This window comes from Schistocerca cancellata, chromosome 1 (genome assembly GCF_023864275.1).
Source record: "Schistocerca cancellata isolate TAMUIC-IGC-003103 chromosome 1, iqSchCanc2.1, whole genome shotgun sequence".
NCBI classification, from domain to species: domain Eukaryota; kingdom Metazoa; phylum Arthropoda; class Insecta; order Orthoptera; family Acrididae; genus Schistocerca; species Schistocerca cancellata.
This window is the reverse complement of record NC_064626.1, coordinates 1,026,326,251-1,026,347,613: the sequence shown is the minus strand read 5'-3', so window position 1 is coordinate 1,026,347,613 and position 21,363 is coordinate 1,026,326,251. Positions and strand designations below refer to the sequence as shown.

General features: G+C 40.4%; 1 protein-coding gene across 1 annotated transcript in view; it reads left to right on the top strand.

Annotated features, from left to right (window-relative positions):
* Positions 1-1,215: 1,215 nt before the first annotated feature.
* Positions 1,216-21,363, top strand: part of LOC126089510 (GTP-binding protein Rhes-like) — a 463,392-nt gene continuing 443,244 nt past the window's right edge. The window contains exon 1 of the mRNA XM_049906915.1: positions 1,216-1,328. The gene's annotated coding sequence lies outside the window, so the exon portion shown is untranslated. The remainder of the gene's footprint in view (positions 1,329-21,363) is intronic.

Below are 21,363 nucleotides of genomic sequence, written 5' to 3'. Positions count from 1 at the left end.
CCACCCCGGCCGGCCGTTCAAGGTGCACTAAAGGTGAGGGGCGGGGCGAGGGAGGGGGCGAATAAAAGCACAAAATGAATAGACAGCAGTGGAAGAGTTTACAAATGATATCATACCTGAAACAGAAAAGGCCTAGAAGAATCGATGAATGAAATGGACAACATAGTTTTTCACAGTATATTGGTTAAGTATAAACGATGACGGCGTCTCGTTGACACTTGTTCGTTAGATAACATGGTGGGTAGCGCCTGCAATTTGCTTGCATTTGCACAACAGTTCATGAAAAAAGCTGTGTTATCAATTTCTCTGCTCAGTTGTTGAATAGGAGAAAGGATATTAGCATAAAGCCAACGTTAGGAACGGGGTAGTAGCGGAAGAAGCCAAAGAAGTCACTTACCTCTAAAATAAGATTTTATAGTACATAATTAGGTCGTTGTAGGTGAAGAAAATTTTCTGCAGGAGTAGAGTTGTACTGTTAGTAACCAAAGACCGTGGACTATGGAGAAAATTTTTGAAGGTGTGTTTGTGAAGCGCCGTTCTCTCTGAAAGGTAAACGCAGGCGATAGGGCGTCATATGAAAAGAAACAGAAAGACTGTAAAATGTAAAACTATTGAAAGATTCAAATAAGAAAATAGAAAAGTAAAGTTCTAAATAAGGTGTGCTAAAAAGATAAGTGAAGAAAGAATACAGAAAGCACGATGAAATGAGAGGGCAGGTTAGGGTAATGTTCATGCTGCTACCAGTAACAGTTAACTCAGTACTGCATGGGAAAAAATGGATAAAATTCTGGAAAATGTACAGGAGCAGAAAATGGTTAGGATTTGTTAACTATATTTCGAAATTCTTGAAATAATAAGTATATGGAGGTATAAATATTAGTAAGAGAGACAGAAAAAGCTGGAGGGCGGAATCAAACCGTTCAGAAGGGTGGTGAGTTAAAGAAAATCCCTGATAACCTAGCCTGAATGTTTGTACGATTCTTCGTTTAACGTACCGTAACAAAGCGAAAGGCTCCGCATTTGAAGAGCACCTCCTTTTCTGTTCCCACCTAAACCGCTACCTACCTGCCCTTGGATGACCGGTGTTGTCCTACGATCCAAAACAATGAGGCCCCCTCCCGAGCACCGGATCAGGAGCTCAGTGCGCATGCGCCCCCAGGCGTCGCCTATATAAGGGCGGCGCGTCGCGCCTGCTCGACTACTGTGCGACTGCCCGCTGCCACAGCCAGAGACGAGCTGCCGCCTCCTCCTACTGCCGCCTCCTCCTAACACGGCGGCGACGCACCCGCATCGCAACTCGCGCTAACACTTGCTCGCTAGATCTTGGGGTGAGTAGCATCAGCTACATTTTTCCCCACTGCCTGCTAGATTTTCCGCAATTATGTTTGAAAAAAAAAAAGCTTTATTATCACTTTGTCCTCCAGATTTTCTAGTTCTATAAACAATAAGGACGTCGGTTGGAAGATCATGGTCTGCAGCTAACTTCTCTTCTCCGTATCTGGGACGAATTCCTTAGGTTCTGAATGGTGTAAAGGTTCGATCATGCAAGTAATTACAATAATTTTCGGTTTATAGGAAAGCAGTAGGAGTAAAAATGAGAAAATCGAAATACTGTTTTTAAGAAACTTTGCAGCTAACATTTCAATAACAAAAATGAGATGTTTGCTAGCTAGATTTCAGTATGAATAATGCCTTCGGTTTCTCGCAAATTTCATTTCCTCTTACCTAACTATGAGGGAAATTTTTCATTTGCGGTAGAGGGTCAGAGAAAAAACGCGCCGCTGAAAGGATAATGATATGAAAGATAGTTTTCTAGTTTTCACGACGGCATTGAACAGGTCAGGGAGGAGACGGGGTGTGGCGTAGGAGAGAGGAAGCGTCACGAACACTTGGTCGCACACAGTGCGTCGACTCGTTAGCTGTAGCTGTAGATGTAAAACAACGAGAAATAAATTACAACTTACTTTTGTTGTTAAAGGACTCGGAAACTACAGCATACAGTCAGGTACGTGTGCAATACAAATATTGCACGCGGAGCTCTAGTAGCATACTTTACTGGGTCGCGCTGAAGAGATCGTGCTTTATATGTATTTCATGTGTATTTACCCTTCTTTACTCTGTGTATACGCATCAGCAAATTGTAAACGTTATTTCTTAACTAGAAGTTGTACCGTAGTCCTTTAATTCACAATGTTTTCTGTGCTATCAAAAATTGAAATATCAATCATGCAAAGCTTCATTGTTCCCTCAATTTACTCTGAGTACATATTTTAGAAGGACAAGAAGGTAAATTAAAGGGAATTTATTAAATATTCTTATCTATTCAAAAACACTGTTGTTACCAAACATATATAACTGTGTTCTAAATTAGCATGAAATGGTAACGAAAGTTCAAATAATCTGCAAGACAAGTACTCAGATTTTTCTGCCTTGATCTGAAGTAATTGTTTCTGTATTATATGGCAGTTTACGCCTATTCAGTAAAAGGATCAGGAATAATCAGTATTAGGTTCAGACGGAATATGGAAGTAGTATTTAAAAGCTATGTTGAGAAAACGATAATCTGAATGGAGAAATGAATGAGTTCGAGAAAATGTTTATGTATAGAAGTTTCGTTGTAAGCGACTTGCATATTTGTTTCACGGGAGTCGTACCCCGAATTGTAAGCCCAGCGACTTGATCTAAACATTTTTGCATTATGGGAGTGAATAATGGAAGAAGGGCCCACTAATAAATTTTGACTTGTTTTATGTCCCCTCCAAACTACAGCATCGAGAAGGTACTACTCGGTGGCACGTCTACCTTACAACTAAGAGCAGTGTTTTAATACTAATGCGTTACAAAGATATCTTTACCTACCTAGGATTTGTACCTAAATATTTATTCTCAGTAGAAAGAGTACATTGTTTCATTCTGTACCAAACAGAATACCGTGTATAGAAATGCGTTGCTGCGCACACCTTGGGTAAGGTGAGGTTTTCTGAATTGTAGTTACAGATTTCGCCACGTTCAGTAAGACTACATTCATATACCTGAAATGACTCGAAAATTTTGTTTCCTAGATAAGTAAAAAGTAACAATATTTTACAAGTCGTAGACATTCAGGTGTACATTATGCAACAGCAATTTTGATACTTCACGTAGATGTCGTATTTGTCGTCATTAATAGAAAAACATAAACACAGCTACAAATCCAAAGTGGAAACGTGTTTTCAGCCTTCTCCTGTCACGTACAGAGTGGGAGATGTGAGATGAGAAGGTATGACATTTTCTGCAGAGTGAGAAACTTTGTTTTACATATTGGTTCTGTGTCACATCGTGACTCTAGTTTGGTTACCTTCTCTGGTGCGATTTCAATCTTTCGTTTAATACAGCGTCTATAAAAAAATTCGCAACCTAGTGTATTCTCAGGGTAATTTTTGCAGCGAACGGAACCCTTAAAAAGAGTACTGAGCAGAAAGCCTTTAGCGACCTAGTTTTTTTAAGCTTTTCTCATAATTAGCTTCTTCGTTTACGTTTGTGCATGGTAGCATATCTTGCATTTTCTTACAAGAAATAGGAAGATAATTGACACAAAGAGCATTTTACTGAAGGTAGTAAATGTTTGTAGAACAGGTCAGTGCTTGGAATGAAAGCCTAAACTTAGTTTCAGCTCATTCATCTATCTGTCTCTAATTTCATTGTTAAATACTGTTGGCACTGCATCTGTTCGAACAAATTACTCAGACGTATCACGTTACAGTACTTTTTTCAGTCATCGGAATGGTGGCTTAGGATTGCCACTTTTTTCTTTCATTATTAAAAGCTGTATTGATGGTCCATGTCATTTAAGTAATTTTCGCTTCACTAACAATCAATGCTGGATTAAAGTTGACATTAGGTTTTCATAAAGAACTGGCCTGCGCAATGGAACAGCTGGAACAAAATGTGTAAATTCTGTGTTTTAATGTATTATTTATATGTAGAACAAGCAGACAATTGAGCTTCACATTAAAAATGCCTCAAAGATCTACAAATAAAGCAGTCAGCTTGTTTACTAGATAATTGTAGTTAGTGACCGGTATTACAAAAAATGATTAAGGTTTAACGACCTGTGGACGATGCGGTTATTAGATAAGAAAGCGTTTCAATAACTGAATTTTATGCTAACAGATTAGCTACTCTTGTTGTCGGCTGGAAGTTTCTCGTTGTTAATTAGACAAGTGAGTGGCACAGCTCGTGATTACAGCGTGTGGATTAGTCGGAAAACAAACTGACGTTCATCGTTAGTTAAAATCTCGTTTATGCCGTACTTGAAAGTAATCCAATTGAAAAGTTTGAGCATCGGTGGTGGAGGAGAGTTGATAGCCGCTTTTCACAGCATCATCAAGAAAATACAACGTGTGAAGGTAATCTTTCGACAATATTTTTATGACTGTTAAAATGTAATTACCTGTCAGCTTGAAGTGGTGATGCTCCTTCCCTTCAGAGTAGCTGATAAAGTGGAATACTGGCACAGTATTTTTCCCTTTAGCGCTTGTCGAAAAGGAATACTGGCGCAGTATTTTCCCCTTTAGCGCTTGTCGAAAAGGAATATAAAGTAAAACGAAATGAAAATCGAAATTAATCACGACGCTATATTGTTTTCATTTCCGCTGCACTGCCACGCAAAGCTGGACGCAGCAATTTACTTGTAACTGGTGTGTGATTTTCGACGGCCTGCTGAACACATCTCGTGTGTCATGACAGTATTGTTTGTCGCCTCTTACTGAAGATTACTAGTCCCATATTCGACTAATTTAGTACCAGAACGAAAAATGCTCCTATCATAGTACAAAAGAAAAAAAACAGAATATGTTTGTGAATTCTTAAGGACCAAACTGAAACTAACAGAAACTAACTTAGCCCGAAGGAGGATTCGAACCTCCGGGGGGGGGGGGGCTCAAAACGAATATGTCCTGGGCCGAGTTAGGGATCTAAAAGAAGGGATTTTCGACTTATCTGGCAGCTTCAAAGGTATTTAAATGAAAATATCTTATATATATATATATAAAATATATATATATATTCGCACTTTACTTGTTAGCAAGGTAATACATCATGTCAAGTAAAATATTGTAATGCATGATGATGTCATGTCGTATAACATGACATGTGCCATCATCTCATCCAACATGGCATTTGGGGTGTCGTACACTAATGACACAACGTGTCATTAAAGTTTAATAAGCACGCATCCCCGCTTTGGGATACTGCCTATTACAGATGAACACCCGCTCTTGGATACGTCCTATTGTAGACACGCGTTCCAGTCTCAGAAGCACATAAATTTGTGTCTATTTGTTCTTACACACATGCCCCTTCCACCAACCATATATTTAAATACATGTACGTCTAAAGGGATTCACTGTGGTGGGGAGTAGGGTTAACTTGTAAAAAAGTGCGAATGTGTCAAGATGTTTTGATTTAAATGTCTTTAAAGTTGGCAGATAAGTCGAAAAGCCAGTTCCGTTCTTTTACATCCCTAACTCTCCCCAGGACATATTCACGATTTTTTATGTTATGATAACAGCATTTTTCAAATAGTTCAAATGGCTCTGAGCACTATGGGACTTAACATCCAGCATTTTCCACTCTGGTTGCCAACTTTTAATCTACCATAACTTCGACATTATAGCGCCATAGCTTTGTAGATGTAGAGTTTTGTTGACTCAGGCGACGACTGATCCGGTATAGGCTTTTTTATTGTCTTTCGAGCCATGTTGCATGAGTTGTGGAATGTTAGTCTGGTTTCCCTACAGTACCTGCCTGGTGCGGTTGACCTATCCAGTATGACCTACTGTGCCCCCAGAGCAGAGAAGCCTCATAACCACGTCAAGGTCACACGGCCGCGGGTCAGTTAGGTTTAAGTACTTCTAAGTTCTAGGGGACTGATGACCTCAGATGTTATGTCCCATAGTGCTCAGAGCCATTAGAAACATCACACACAACTGAACAATTGAACACGTTTGAATGCTTGCAGTCAACATTCTGGCGGCTACACCAGTTATTAATGTACCAGCACTTCACATTTGCAAAGACTTTTCTCGCTTCTGTATTAACATGTGGTCTTTCAACATTAATCACTTATATATGTTACCTAGTCAAGTGTATTACCGAAATTTCATTACCCTACAGTAATTATTTCTTGGTGTTGGGAATTTTTTTCCTTCAGTGAACCTTCGGCAATATTTCTTCCTGTATGAAATCTAGCAAAATCTCTAGTCACTGGTTGGAGTACAGCGAATCGGCAGTAGGATTCTCTTTGGAATTTGTTTAAATCGTGTAACCAGCGACAAAAATAAGAGCCGTCATGTCCACCCTGTCACAATAGTACATATCAGTACTTCAGTCCACATCACTAAAGAGCAATGTCTGTCCCTGGTAGCTGAGTGGTCCGCGCGACGGAATTTCATACCTAACGGCCCGGGTTCAGTTCTCGGTTGGGTCGGAGATTTTCTCCAGTCAGGGTCTGGGTGTTGTATTGTCCTTATCATCATCATTTCATCCCCATAGACACATAAGTCACCGAAGTTGCGTCAACTCAAAAGACTTGCACCAGGCGAACGGTCTACCCGACGGGAGGCCCTCGCCACACGGCATTTCCATTAACTAAAGAGAAATGTGGCCAGGACGGTATGGCAGTTCGAACTTACACTTCATTTATTTCTAAAACTGCCAGACATGTTGTAACTTCTATTGCTGTCGCTACTAAGTAGTCAAAACAAACATTTTTTACAAAGACTTCACCTAGTCCCCCAAACGTTGGAAGAGTTAGTTATATTTCATGTGGGGAAATATTTCGAAGAAGAATCACATCGCGGAGTAGAAGTATATACCCGCAATCGAAATTTAAAATTTTGTGTGTTGGAAAACAGGGGGAGACGTTAACTTCAACACTCTCTAGAAACCGGGTGGTTCTCATAGAAGTGCAGCTACTCATGCAGGTCCAGTGTTGGCTGTAATTATCGTGTGGCAGCGAAACTTGCTAGATATTCTAATTCGTTAATGGGGAACCGATTTTCGCTGGAAAAACTTAGTTCCAATTTCGGCAACAAGATGCGAATCTGGCGCTGTGAATGCAAGAAAGACGTATAGAAATGCTGCGATATGTAATGGACTAGAAATGGGAAGTGGGCAGAATAGGTCAAAGAAGTGAGAAACGCATTATATTGATTTTATTATTAAGCGCTGCTTACACAACTTGTTTGATAAGAGTACCGGAGACGTCGACGATGTGCTGTATCGATAAAACGACATGATCAACAATTGCTCGCATCAGTCCCGGGGAATCCGAGCAATGTGTTCCTGTATACTGACATATACTGACATTCAGATCAGGTAGAGAACGAACGTGTCCCCGGTAAAAGCGTTCTTGTAAATACTCCCGGAGCCAAAAGACACACAGATTCAAATTAGGTAATCGTGAAGGCCAATGTATCTAAAAAAAATCCTCTGGAGATAACACGTTTTTAGGTTGCATTAAGCAGATCTTTCACTGGGAAAGCGACCTGAGATGTTGCTCCATCTTGCGAGAGAACTCCCGGAGTGATTTCTACACCGTTGTCGTTTTCCAAAGCAGGGATCACGTGCTGTATAAGGAGGTGTCGATAACGTTCAGACACCACGGTACACCTCAGGGCGTATTCTCTTCAGACAGAATAAAGCTGCTTTTGAATCTACACCACGCAGTCACACACCGTTAGTGCAGGGGGTGTTCGTGCACAATACGTGGTTTGACAGTACAAAAAATTTGGCAGTTCTATGTATTCACTTCACCCTGCAGTGAAAAATTTGCCTCGCTACTCCACAGAATGTTGCCCAGCCAAAGGTCATCAACTTCGGTGTGTGCCAGAAACCGAAGACCAAATTCAGAACGTTGCTACGGATCACGAGGTTTCTGTTGCTGCGCCATCTTGATCTTGTATGGCTATCAGTGTAAAATAGACCTCAAAATTTCGCGTACTGTTGACTATGCGATGGACAATTCACGTTGGAATAACCGAACACCACCCATTGGGATATTTGGTGATCTCTCAAAGGCTTTTGATTGTGTGAATCATGAAATTCTTCTAGATAAGCTTAAGTATTGTGGTATGAGTGGGACAGTGAACAGATGGTTTAATTCATACTTAACTGGAAGAATACAGAAGGTTGAAAATAACAGTACAGATTGTCTGTAAAAATCAGCAGAATCCTCTAACTGGGGAGGTATCAAGAATGGTGTCCCACATGGTTCAGTCTTGGGTCCCTTATTGTTCTTAATATATATTAACGACTTGCCACTCTATATTCATGAAGATGAAATGCTAGTTGTTTTTGCTGATGATACAAGTATAGTAATCACACCCAACAAGCAAGAATCAGCTGAGGAAATTGTAAGTAATGTCTTCCAGAAAATTATTAACTGGTTCTCTACAAATGGACTCTCACTAATTTTTGACAAAACACAGTTAATACAATTCGGTACAGTAAATGGCATAACACCATTGATAAATATAGACTATGAACGGAGTCTGTTGCTAAGGCAGAATACTCAAAATTTCTGGGTGTGTGCATTAATGAAAAATTGAATTGTAAGAAACACATCGATGATCTGCTGTAACGGTTGAGTTCAGCTACTTATGCTATTAGGGTTATTGCAAATTTTGGTGATAAACATATCAGTAAATTAGCCTACTATTCCTACTTTCATTCACTGCTTTCATAAGTCATCATATTTTGGGGCAATTCCTCAATAAAACAAAGTATTCATTGCACAAAAGCGTGTAATCAGAATAACAGCCATCCAAGATTACCTTGCAGACATTTATTTTAGGAACTCGGGATATACACAGTAGATTCGCAGTACATATATTCAGTTACAAAAGCCGGCCGCAGTGGTCTAGCGGTTCTGGCGCTGCAGTCCGGAACCGCGGGACTGCTATGGTCGCAGGTTCGAATCCTGCCTCGGGCATGGGTGTGTGGGATGTCTTTAGGTTAGTTAGGTTTAAGTAGTTCTAAGTTCTAGGGGACTTATGACCTAAGATGTTGAGTCCCATAGTGCTCAGAGCCATTTGAACCATTTGAATCAGTTACAAAATTTGTCACTAATAACCCATCCCAATACAAATATAACAGCGAAGTGCATAGGTACAACGCTACAAGAAAGGATTATTTTCACCATTCTGGATTAAATCTCACTTTGGCACAAAAAGGGGTGAATTATGCTACCACAAAAATTTTTGGTCATTTGCCAAATAGTATTAAAAGTCTGACAGATAGCCAACCAACATTTAAAAGCAAATTAAAATGATTTCTGAATGAGAGCTCCTTCTACTCAATAGATGAGTTCTCAGATATAAAGTAGAAACAGTAAAAAAATTAATTAATTATTTTGTGTAAGGAAAACTTATGTTAAAGTGACACGTTCCACATCATTACGAAATCTCGTATTCATGATCTATGGTACAAGGATTAATGTATGTATGTATGTGTGTTACATTGCGCGAGCGGTGGCACTACCTGGAGCACTTGCTGCATGGTCAGTTAGAGCAACAGCAGCCCCGTCAATAACTAACACCGGGATACGACCCTTACCTCTTCCAGGTACAGCACCAAGCTCGCCCCTGTTTACGAATTTTATTATCACCCTCTTTAAACCACTTAATGACGTCGGGCCTCTCCTCATATCTTTACATATCTTTAAGTCGGCAATACTGTCTCAATGCAGTACTGTAATTACTGCCGTTACATAAAACAGTTTCACTAACAGTGCAAGGTCTCTTTTCTCAATAGCCATACTGTTCAACCACGTTATGGCTTGTCAAATAACAGCGTGGATGTCATACCGTCTTACAAAAAGTGTACAGTGCCAGACTTGCACCTGGTGGCCACAATTGGAACAATATTTTTACTGCACAAGTCGGTTCCGCATTAACGCATAAGCATATCTACCAAATTTCGTTGACATACGACAATTACAACCCACACTGGATCTCCGTGAATAGATGCACTTTAATTCTAACCACCCGGTACTTACAGTACAAATTCAGTGCTGCAGTAAATACAATACATGTGTCCTTGTCACTTGGTGAGCCATGTTCGTTTTTCACATTAGAAATATTTAAAAACAAAGACGATTTCATCGTTATGATATACGTATATGTCTGCTGTGAGAAGTTTCACAAAAGTACTAGTGAGACATACTGAACGTGGATGTCAGAACTATCGGTACAGAGGTAGTCCCACCACAGACTAAATGTAAGCCTGGAAGAGCAGTTAAAGTGCTATCAGCTAATAGTTGAAGCTTTCCATGTCTAACACTTTTTTTGACTTTCATTGACGAACTTAAGTGTCCAATACTTGGCAGGTGAAGGTTTTAAAAGCAGATATGTCAAATATCGTGAAAAATGGACACCAGAGTTTCGACGTAAAGCAGTAAGGGATATAACCATACAGAAGGAAGTCATTCACGAGATGAGCACGATGGGGGCGCGAATTGTCGTCCATGAAGACGCATGCCTCACCAGTAAGCTGCCGATATGATTGCACTATCGGTGTGAAGATGGCATTCACGCATCGTACAGCCGTTATAGGGCCATCCATGAATACCAGCGGCATACGTCGGCCCCACATAATCCCACCCCGAAACAACAGGGAACCTCCGCCTTGTGCACTCGCTGGACACTGTGTCTAAGGCGTTCAGTCTGACCGGGTTGCCTCCAAACATGTCTCCGACGATTGTCTGGTTGAAGGCATATGCGACACTCACCAGTGAAGAGAATGTGATGCCAATCCTGAGCGGTCAGTTCGGGATGTTGCTGGGCCCATCTGTACCGCGCTGCATGGTGTCGTAGTTCCGAAGATGGACTTCACCGTGGACGTCGAAAGTGAAGTTGCGCATCATGCAGCCTATTGCGCACAGTATGCCAATCCTGAGCGGTCAGTTCGGCATGTTGCTGGGCCCATCTGTACCGCGCTGCATGGTGTCGTAGTTCCAAAGATGGACTTCACCGTGGACGTCGAAAGTGAAGTTGCGCATGATGCAGCCTATTGCGCACAGTTTGAATCGTAACACGACCTCCTGTGGCTGCACGAAAAGCATTATTCAACATGATGGCGTTGCTTTCAGGGTTCCTCCGAGTCATAATCCGTAGGTAGCGGTCATCCACTCCAGTAGTAGCCCTTGGGCTGCCTGAGCGTGGCATGTTACTGACAGTTCCTGTCTCTCTGTATCTTCTCTATGTCCGAAGAACATCGATTTGGTACACTGCTAGACGCCTGGACACTTCCCTTGTTGAGAGTTCTTCCTGGCACAAAGTAACAATATGGACGCGATCGAACCGTGGTATTGACCGTCTAGGCATGGTTAACTACAGACAACCCGAGCCGTGTACCTCCTTCCTGACTGGAACCAATTGGCTGTCGGATCCCCACCATCTAATAGGCGCTGCTCATGCGTGGTTGTTTACATCTTTTGGTGGATTTAGTGACATCTCTGAACAGTCGAAGGGACTGTGTCTGTGATACAACATCCACAGTGAACGTGTATCTTCAGGAGTTCTTGGGGCCAGCGTGATGACAACTTTTTTTGATGTGTGTATTATACTGGAGTATATTGATGATTGTGGGACAATACACACTTTGTTGGACATAATGGGGCTATTTTCTCCTGACTTAATAATTCGTCAAGGAGAGTGGAAATAGAAATACGCATAGTTGAGTGGTTAATAACCGCATATGTTTAAACGGGTGGAAGTGTAAACCTGATTCTTGAGCACTGTGAGAGGATGGTATCCACCTGAAAGTGGCGCATGGATTTTTAGCTTCTTGCCAAATATTAGAGACAGATTACATTTGACATTGACGCCCTTCACATGGCTAGTGCACTTACTTATTCATCAGGTTCTGTGATTAGTAGTGCCGCTTTTGGTCACTACGGCGGAGCTTGTATCTAATGATACCTAACAAAATTCGACGGCTCGCAATAGTAGACGAATAATGCTAACTGACATCATCATAACGTCTTGAATATTTTCGGAAAAGGAAAATGCCGAAGTCTTGAGAGAACACGCTTTCGGTCCTTCACATTACGTTTGCACGGTTGTAAAGGTGATTTGGCCATTGAATGTAATATGGAAACGCTCCGAGTACTACATAAGTTGCAGTAACAAACGAGAACTGAAACAAAGAATGCGATTGTACCGTACTTAACGAACAACACATACACTCCTATATCGTGTTTCTCCGCCGACAGCAGACAAGGGATTTTCAATTAAAATGTCTCCCATGTACGGGAATATACCTTATCGATGTGCAAGTGCAGGTTGTAGATTCATGGGTGACCACATGTGGAAGTTTAGGTCAGGCCCAGAGATGTGCTCGGATAGCCTAACGGTAAGGGGACCGATCGCGACAATTGGGAAATCAGGGTTCGAGTCCCGGTCCGGCACAAATTTTCACTGTCGTCATTCTGTTGTACTGCTAATGGTTGTTCATATCCGGGACTGCGAATACATTTCGTGGAAAACAAAGAATCTCCTTGACTCTTTGGTTTGCTGACGTGCCAAAAACACGGAAAGCGTCGGGAGGCATTGAAGCGCAGATGAGCGACTGGAGTGACGCTAGGTGTGGACTAGAGTGTCATTCACCCGCACAGGTAATTACTGTTTGGAGCGGTAAGGGCTTTGAGTAGCGTCGCTGGCCGACGATCGCCTGCGTGTTTACAAACAAGAGTGGCAGTGCGCAGGTGGTGCGACAGTGGCGCCGGCGGCGACAGCTGCCGATCTACGCAGCTGCCGCCTGATTTTACTGAGAAGTACTTTGAATACGTAATGCATCACATCGACGTTGACAGGGGACCTTAAGTGATTAATACCCCAAGTCTAGACACTCTATTTGAAAGTGGTTTGCTTCAGTCGTAATAATTTCATTAACTGATTTATAAACGAAGAATTTTAAGTGACTGATATGTTTCATAAGTTCAAGAGGTGTTAGATTCAGCACTATCTCAACCTCTGCTGAAGAACATACAACTATATTGATATTTGTTTTATGAATTCAAATGCCTGTTTGTAGCTGCAATCGCTGCAATCTGCATCTACATACATACAACTCAAGCCACCATACTGTGCACAGAGGGGGGAGGGGGGGGGGGGGTACCCTACTTAAGAACTTTCGCCCGACAGAAAGAAAGATTTTGTTACACGTGTGTGACCACGTTGTACAAGTAGACTCTGGATTAAAGAGTACTCAACAATTGTTATCGTCAAATTATCTCCGTGCATTAAATACTGAGAAATGTGTTACGGTACTGAAGCTTTCCTCACAAAATTAATGCAACTGAGCCATATCATACGCAACTGGCACATTATGAATTACGTCAAATACATTTATACAGATATTTTAAATGTAATCATTAATCTATGTCCATAAATTACTTTCATTTTGTATAACTGTTTTTGTAAACAGTAATTTCATAAACAGTTCTTGTTAGTGCTTGGTGTGTGACAGAGAAACTGTCATATTTTGCTAGGCGTCTGTATCACTGATACAGGTAGTTTAGTGACATTCTCAAACCAGCGAAGTTAAAGCTATCGAGATGTAGGTTCATGTATTTGTACATCTCATCTTTGCGATAATGACTAACCAAACTTCTGCTGCTTTTGGAATAAGGCAGCTTTTTAGCGGTCAATGATAATACAATTAATGCTGTAAAATACTGAGAAGGGTGGCCTATACGATTCAGTCACCTATTCAGTATTCCTTTGATAGCTCTGGTTGTTTCCTTTTGCCACACGAAGATTGTTAGAGTACAGTACAGTCTCGACAGAGAGTAATACAAAGAAGAGATTTTAACAAAAAAATCTAGGATGTAAGCAACTGTTCTCCACTTAGAATGATTCCTAATTTGTGAGAAATGAAACCACTTTTAATAGCTTGTTATATTCCTGTAGATCTGAGGTCCTGCTCTTTGACTAGCCGTCTGATCGAGCATACGTATTAACTCCATCACTAAGTCTGTGATGGAAAATGTAAATAGCATCAGCTTGAGTGTTAATTAAAATACGGATGTCATGTGAAAAATAATAACGTGTATCTATTATGCCTACTTTCTTTCGCAGCTAAATATCGGGTTATATTCTGAGATAATGTGGCAGAAGCTAAGGGTGTTTTAGAATAAAAAAAAGGCCATTAGAATCATAAAGAATGCAAACCTAGAAACTTCTGTAAACCCCTGTTTAAGAGTTTAGGTATTCTACGTCTAGCGTGTATTTACATTACGGTAAATGTCGCTTTTTTAAAAAAGCTAACGTAATGGGCAAGGAATAACAGACTATTTAAACAGTGAGAGTCATCACCATAACAATGTCGTTGTTGTTGTTGTTGTTGTCTTCAGTGCGAAGACCGATTTGATGCAACTCTCCACGCTACTCTATTTCGTGCAAGCCTCTTCGTCTCCAGATAACTACTGCAAACTACATCATTTTGAACTTATTGTATTCATCTCTTTAGTAGCATAACCTATATGAAAAATACCAGGTCTACAACTTTTCTTCCGCCGTTTCCTCTCAAAGTTCGAGACTTTATTGAGAAAAACTTACAAAAAATTTACGATTCAAAGTATTGGCTGTCGTTGGTCGCTGCTTTCTCCTAGCTTTAGGGCAGCATACGAATCCCACAGTGTATAAACTGGGCATCTTTTGAGGGGAGCCATGAATCGATCCCATTTTGCACTTGTTCATATGACCGCAAGTGCTAGTCAGCTAGGTCGTGTGTCATAGATCGAGAAAGGAGGCAGTCAGTGGGAGGAATATCTATAGAATACAGCGGGTGGGGTACAACTTCCCATTTCAACGTTTCCAAGTATGTTTTGACGGGATTTTCGACATGGGGTCGTGGACCGTCATGCTTCAAAATCATTTTTCATGTCTATCGCTGTAGTGTGGCCGTTTGTCTTTCAGTGCTCGGCTCAAACACATCAACTGCTTTCGATAACGATCTCCTGTGATTGTTCCCGTAGGTTGCAGTAGCATCTAAAGCTTTCTCTCTTTCACAACCATGCCGGTCTTCAGCGTCAAAATCACCATACTTGAAGCATGGAAACCATTTTATGCGAAGTTCTGTTACTAACAGGCGTCTGATCATCGGTCTTACCCAGCTTTTTATGAGCCTCAGCCGCAGATTTCTTCATATCAAAGCAGAAAATTAAGACCTCCAGCAACTGACGGGAATTGGACTCATAAGTTGACGTATTCAGTCGAGAATAACTTTATGATGCACTCAAAAATCGATAATACTTTGATGGCGTTATGTTCTCAAATGCCTAATCCTACTCTAGGACACTTACGACGAACGACTTGCACCACTACTTTCCACCAGTGCCATCTATTACAAACGGTGGAAGCAAAGTTGTAGACCTAATAAGTATATTGTGTAAATTCAGGCAGAAAATATAAAACAACAAACAAAAAATAAAAGAGAAAGCAAGCGAAATGAGAATAACGAAACGATATAGCAGCAGACAACCGTGGCACACACCTGAGCAGCTACTTTCAGAATGGTAGAACTCGCGCAGCCAGATATCTCTGAAGCCGAGTGGGTATGGTCACTTGGTGTCAATTTCCGGTCTGAAAAGTTAGTGCAGCCAGACGTTTTATGGACGCGAAACACTTTCCGTGATGCAGAGCATAGCAGACTTTTACATTTGGACTGTCACGCACGATTTACATGCTAAACTGAGGTTTTTAAGAGCTCCAGATCCTCCCATAATGTCGGTATACTCTCCCGGACACTTGAAAACAATCTACGTTCTCTAACACCACCTTTCTCTGATAGTCTGCGTCACCGCCGATGCGACTCAGAATGTCAATTGCAGATGCTTTGCTCCGTGGCGGTCATCAGGTTGAAGCCACGCACCAGCTGCACCTTGTAGGCAAGGAACACACATTGTGCCAGTGTAGCATCCTGTGCACCGCAGTTGGTAGCAGTAGAAACTTGTGGGGACGTTTGACTGATTGGGCTGGCTATGGATAAATAGCTGTAACATCAATTCCACATTTGCATCACTCCTGCTCTGTCGTCCAGAACTCGTCCTTTTCATGACACTTAAGGATTCCCTGAGCCTCATGTACCACTGTCTGGTGGTCGAGCATAGTGGTAGCGTGCTACTGTAACGTTGCCCGAAGTCCAGATGGACCTTCGTCTCTGTCAGCCATTCCACACATTGTGCCATATGCTGAAGAGGGGAAGAGGGGGCAAGAGGCTATTTTCAGCATTAACTAACCGGTGAAAAAACAAACTTAGGTGTGTATGAACATTATGCTGCAAACCGAACCTTTTCGCCCATCCCCAGTTCTGAAATCCACGTGGTCAGCGTCGTAAAGATAATTTTGAAACATCCTGTTCATATCAAGGTTAATTCTCAATCTGGTTCCTGCTTAAAACTTTCCGTTTTGCGCTTACAGCAGTTGAGTTTTCACTACTATTTTTTTTCTGGTAGATTTTTCTTCTTCTGGCGCACTACTTTTCAAAATCTTGGACGTCAGCTTTCCTTGGCGTTTGTTTTGAACTGCTCCTCTAAGGCTATTCAAAGTTTGACAGTACCTGGCAGAATTTATGGTTGATCCACGTTCGAGAAAATCAATAAGAAGCACACCTTGCCTATCCCAAAACACTGTCGCCATAAACTTTCTTGCTTACAAGGTTTGCAAACATTTTCCTGGTTTTTAGAGGGACCTTGTGTGCCCCCACTCCATGGACTGTAACTTTGTTTCGCAATTGACGTGTTTCACCCAAGTCTCGTCACCGGTTACGATTCGATCCGGTAATGAATCACCATGTTTGTGGTAGGCCTCCAGAAATGTCAACGTTGCCCCATTCGCTGTTCTTTATTGTGTTATGTAAGGATTTTGGGCACCGATCGTGCACAAAATTTGTGGTAGCCTAGCTTTTGAGTGATAATTTCAAACAATAAAATCCGTGAAACTTGTGGATGTGAAAGCGAAAGCTCCGTTATCGTGAAGCGACTGTTTTCACGAATCTTTTCATCAACTTTAGCGACAAGATCTTCAGTCACAATGCTCGTGCGTCCACTCTTCTCTTCATCAAGGACGTTGGTGTGGCCATTTTTAAACCGAATGCACCATTTCCGGACAGAACATTCACTCATTACGTTGTTTTCGTACACATCGCACAGTTCATGATAAATTTCTATAAGTTTTAAGCTTTTGCCAATAAAAACCGTATCACAGACAGCCCCTCACAACTGGCGGGATTTTTGATTGCAGCGCACATTTCTAATTCGAATATCGAGAAGACCAGACGCGCAGAGACGCTCCCGCAGTCACAGATGGATGCCGACTGAGCTGCCGAGCACGCACATACCAAAATATACGCGATCGGCGCGCGCCTAGCGGCGTCAGATGGAAACGTTCCCTCTTTCTGAATAGCCCTCGTAGTTAGCAGTGTTCTAAACGTGATCGAGTAACTGTTCTAACGTCTAATAAACCGATACGATAGCACGATATCTCCTACGAGACTGATACAATAAAACAGGCAGATTCAGCCCCAGAATTGCAGCAAGCACGTCCTCAAACTATTCACAGTATTATTCATCGACTAATAATTGCACTGTTCTCTTTGGGTTAAAGTGAAAGAACAAGACCGCAGTAAACCAGTTTGAAAACATTTAGTGCCGTCAAAATATGACATTTCATAAACAGCGAATTCGATGAGCGACAATTAGATCTTTCGGATAAAACAGGAGAAGAGACGTTGTTCTCTCTATTTAAGACAGTTGTGGTAGTAATCATTTGTAGTAAATCGAAGAAAACACCAAGATCATAAGTTAAAATAACGGCTTTCGGATATAGACACTGTTTCATCCCAATTTAATGTTATTATTTGACTACCGCGTTAATTTCGCAGTAGGCTGTAGTCAGAAATCGTGGTCCTATCAGTAATATCCATCTCCGTTTCAATACAAAGAGTGAAAGGCGTTAATTTATGTCCGTCTGTTATACTACCATTTTATGCACAAACTGTCTTCTCAGTTGATAGATGCGTTGCTGCTGAATTTGACTTTACTTACGAAACATAGCTATTCCTGTTTTAGTTTTCAATATACAGTTGCATTCTCGTTTGTAAGAACTATGTGGATGACCACAAAACAAATCATATGGATCTGGATAAGTCAACAGAAGAGAAGTCCTTCAGCTTCCCTACTGAAAAATCACTTCCCGTTTCCTTTGATACCACGCGTTTCTTTTAAACTTTCCCGTTCATAAATCAAACTCTCGCTCTAGACAGACAGGTAGGCTGAGAAGATATGTGGTTAAAAATCAATGTTGCGTAATCGGCAGCTAACTTACCACAGAAACAGCGATGGAATTCCTGTGGGAAGGCAAATGTCGTACAGAATTCTGATTTGTTTATGCATGGCAGTAAATTATGTGATTCTTTAAGCACATGAAGGGAGTTGGCCACTAATTACAGTGTCTTAGATGCCGACACAGTATCAGGCGTTTCTCCATTCGAAATAGTTTATGAATCGAAATTAATTCGAAACGAGGTCTTGATGCTTAGAGCGAAAAGTCATTTGTGACAACAGAGCAGATTTTTGGATTTCAAATGACACGAAAAAAGAGATAATTTGTCGGTATCACCGTACAGTTTTCTTTATTTAAAAAAAATCACGGTAGTGTTAACGCACAAAATACCGACATGAAGACAGTAAACTATAGATAGATAAAAATGAGTTGTTTTCGTTGGACAGTTACGTAGGAAATGTGATCTAATGATTAATATGGCGAGTTACAAGAATAAATAACTTTACAAAGGGCTTACATAACTGGCTTCCATTTATAGTCCCGTTGTCGTTTATTATATTTATTGGGGAAATAACTTTGTAGCGACACTATTTACCTGTTTCTGTGTTATTCTTGGTGCACGTTTTCTGCGATCAAAACTTTCTTCTACGAAGTAGAATTACTCCAGGAAAATACTCCAAAGGACAATATTAAAAGAAAAATAGGCCCTAAGCACTATACATTGATTGACGGATTTGTTTGTCTCAGACTTCCAATAAAAACTTAAAAAAATTCTAGAATGTGTTTCTTAATTAAACTGACCCGTTAAAACTTTTTATTTCCATCCTTGGTAACTCAAAAAATTATGTATCCCTTTTTGAAGTCTCTGCTACTGTTGAACAACATTTTTATTCTGCGTAAAAACCACACTCTCTTCAAAAAGTCAGCGCATAAAAGTCGACGACTGTAAATCATACAAAAAGACTGACTACTTGGCGTACTACCCCATCTCGAACACTATTTTTCGATATAATTTTGTGAGATATCATGGGTCTCTATTTTATTCTAGACGCACTACAGGAGTCGATCTGTGTTAAGGTTGGAAAAATGACAAACTGACTTGCGGAGTGCATCTGCATTTTGGAAATAAAGGGGGATTATGAGGCAAATTGATGAGGTGTGAGTACAGGATATTATTCAGCTTAATATCAACTTGACATCATTCACTAATCAATGTATCAGTTAAGACGACGGTGTCTGAACGACACATTTCCGAAGTTCATGAGATTTACGGTGTTTGAATGCGGCTCATCCAATGTTAATAAAATACTAGTTCTTTACCACCCTTATGAGTATGAAGTATCGTCGTAGAAGTTGGGAGATGTTTCTGAAACCGAAGTTCTGCATTCAATAACTGTAAAAAATGGGTCCTGGAAAAAATAAGAAAGTGGAGAAATTTGAAACATAGAGCTATAGAAATATATTATAATCTGAATGCACTTATGAAATTGGAAATGAAGAACCGTTAGAAAGAACTGGAGAGTTGAAAAGTCTTGAACAGTTATTATAATAGGAAAGGATTGTACTGTATTTCGTTTCTATAATTTGTTTGTAACCACCTAGTTTCCTCTAGTGATCTATAGTGTGTCACATGCTGATTCATAATCGACTTTAAACCCTTTTTAAAAAGTCGGATCTTAATGTAGATTAATATACAGCCTTCTAAATAATTAACGAATTTAATACAATTAATGTGTGTACGTTTCTTCCCAGGTATTTTCTACTGTTGAGTTGCTATGGCACTCAGTAGTTGATGAACTCCGTGTTATGAACACTGCTGGTGGACATACGTCAAACAATGTACCTCACATTGCAGTAAAGAACTTCCAATTTCTATTTATTTATAGATAAACAATATTACTTTTTGACGATCAGCTTTGTCGCAAGCAATGGTTTCAGCGTATGAACCAGGCAGGCAACTAAATTTAAATACTCATTATGGCGCAGTATACCAGTGTCAGATTAATACTCAGAATTTCTGGTGGCTAAATTAGTCAGTAGTTAACATGTTGATAACTAAACGCGAACCAACTGGCTGGTAGCGACTGGCTGATTACGTGATGTTAATGAGCTGACACAGTGAGACATGCAGGTTTACAATTTCACTATTGGGCGCTGATTAACTTCAATTTGTTGCAAATTCGCGACTGATTCACAGTGAGGTATAAATTTCAATTGTCAACGCACAGGCTGACCGCTGAACTATCATGCAAGCCACTTTTAAATGCTTATAAGCTTAACAATCAAAATTTGTTGTTATGTTTTTAATATTAACAGAAAAGGTAGCGAAACTATAGTACACGGAATTTTAATGGGTATAAGTGCAAGTCTGTTTAACTATGAACTTTATAAACAGAGAAAGGGCATTATCATAAGCACTAGTTTTGGAAATTATTTTTTCTTCCCCGGGATACACAACGGCCATCAAAAGCTGCTAAATTGTAAAAATTTAGAAAATAAAACTTTAAAAAAATAATAAATTATTTGACTGGACTGTTTTTAGAATCAGAAGAACCCGGGCTACAAAACCACTGTACCGAATTTCGGAAATAGGCATTGTTTAAGATTCTAATGCTCTAGAACAGGTAATATTTGAAAATGAATATTTCTGATTAAGAAATTTTTGGAGAATAGTAAAATATTTGTTACAAAGACAAGAATCTAGGCTTTAAATGATTTGAACCACTTTAGAAATAACTATGTATTTGAGCACTGAATATTTCTCTTCCACGCCTTTGTTACGTATCTTAAATTATGAAAATTTATTAATAAAATTTGTTTCCATGTAAACTAACTATAATTTTATATGACCTCTGGAGGCGGAGTGGCGACATAACTCCATCAACTAAGGTCGTGTGGTTCACTCTGTTGGTCTACGAGGCACTGAAGGCAACAGATATGGGTGTCTAGACTGATAACGTGTTTCTTGACTTCTGGTCAACGTTCGATGCAGTTACACGTCGTCGCCACGTGAACAAGATACATGTTATCAGTA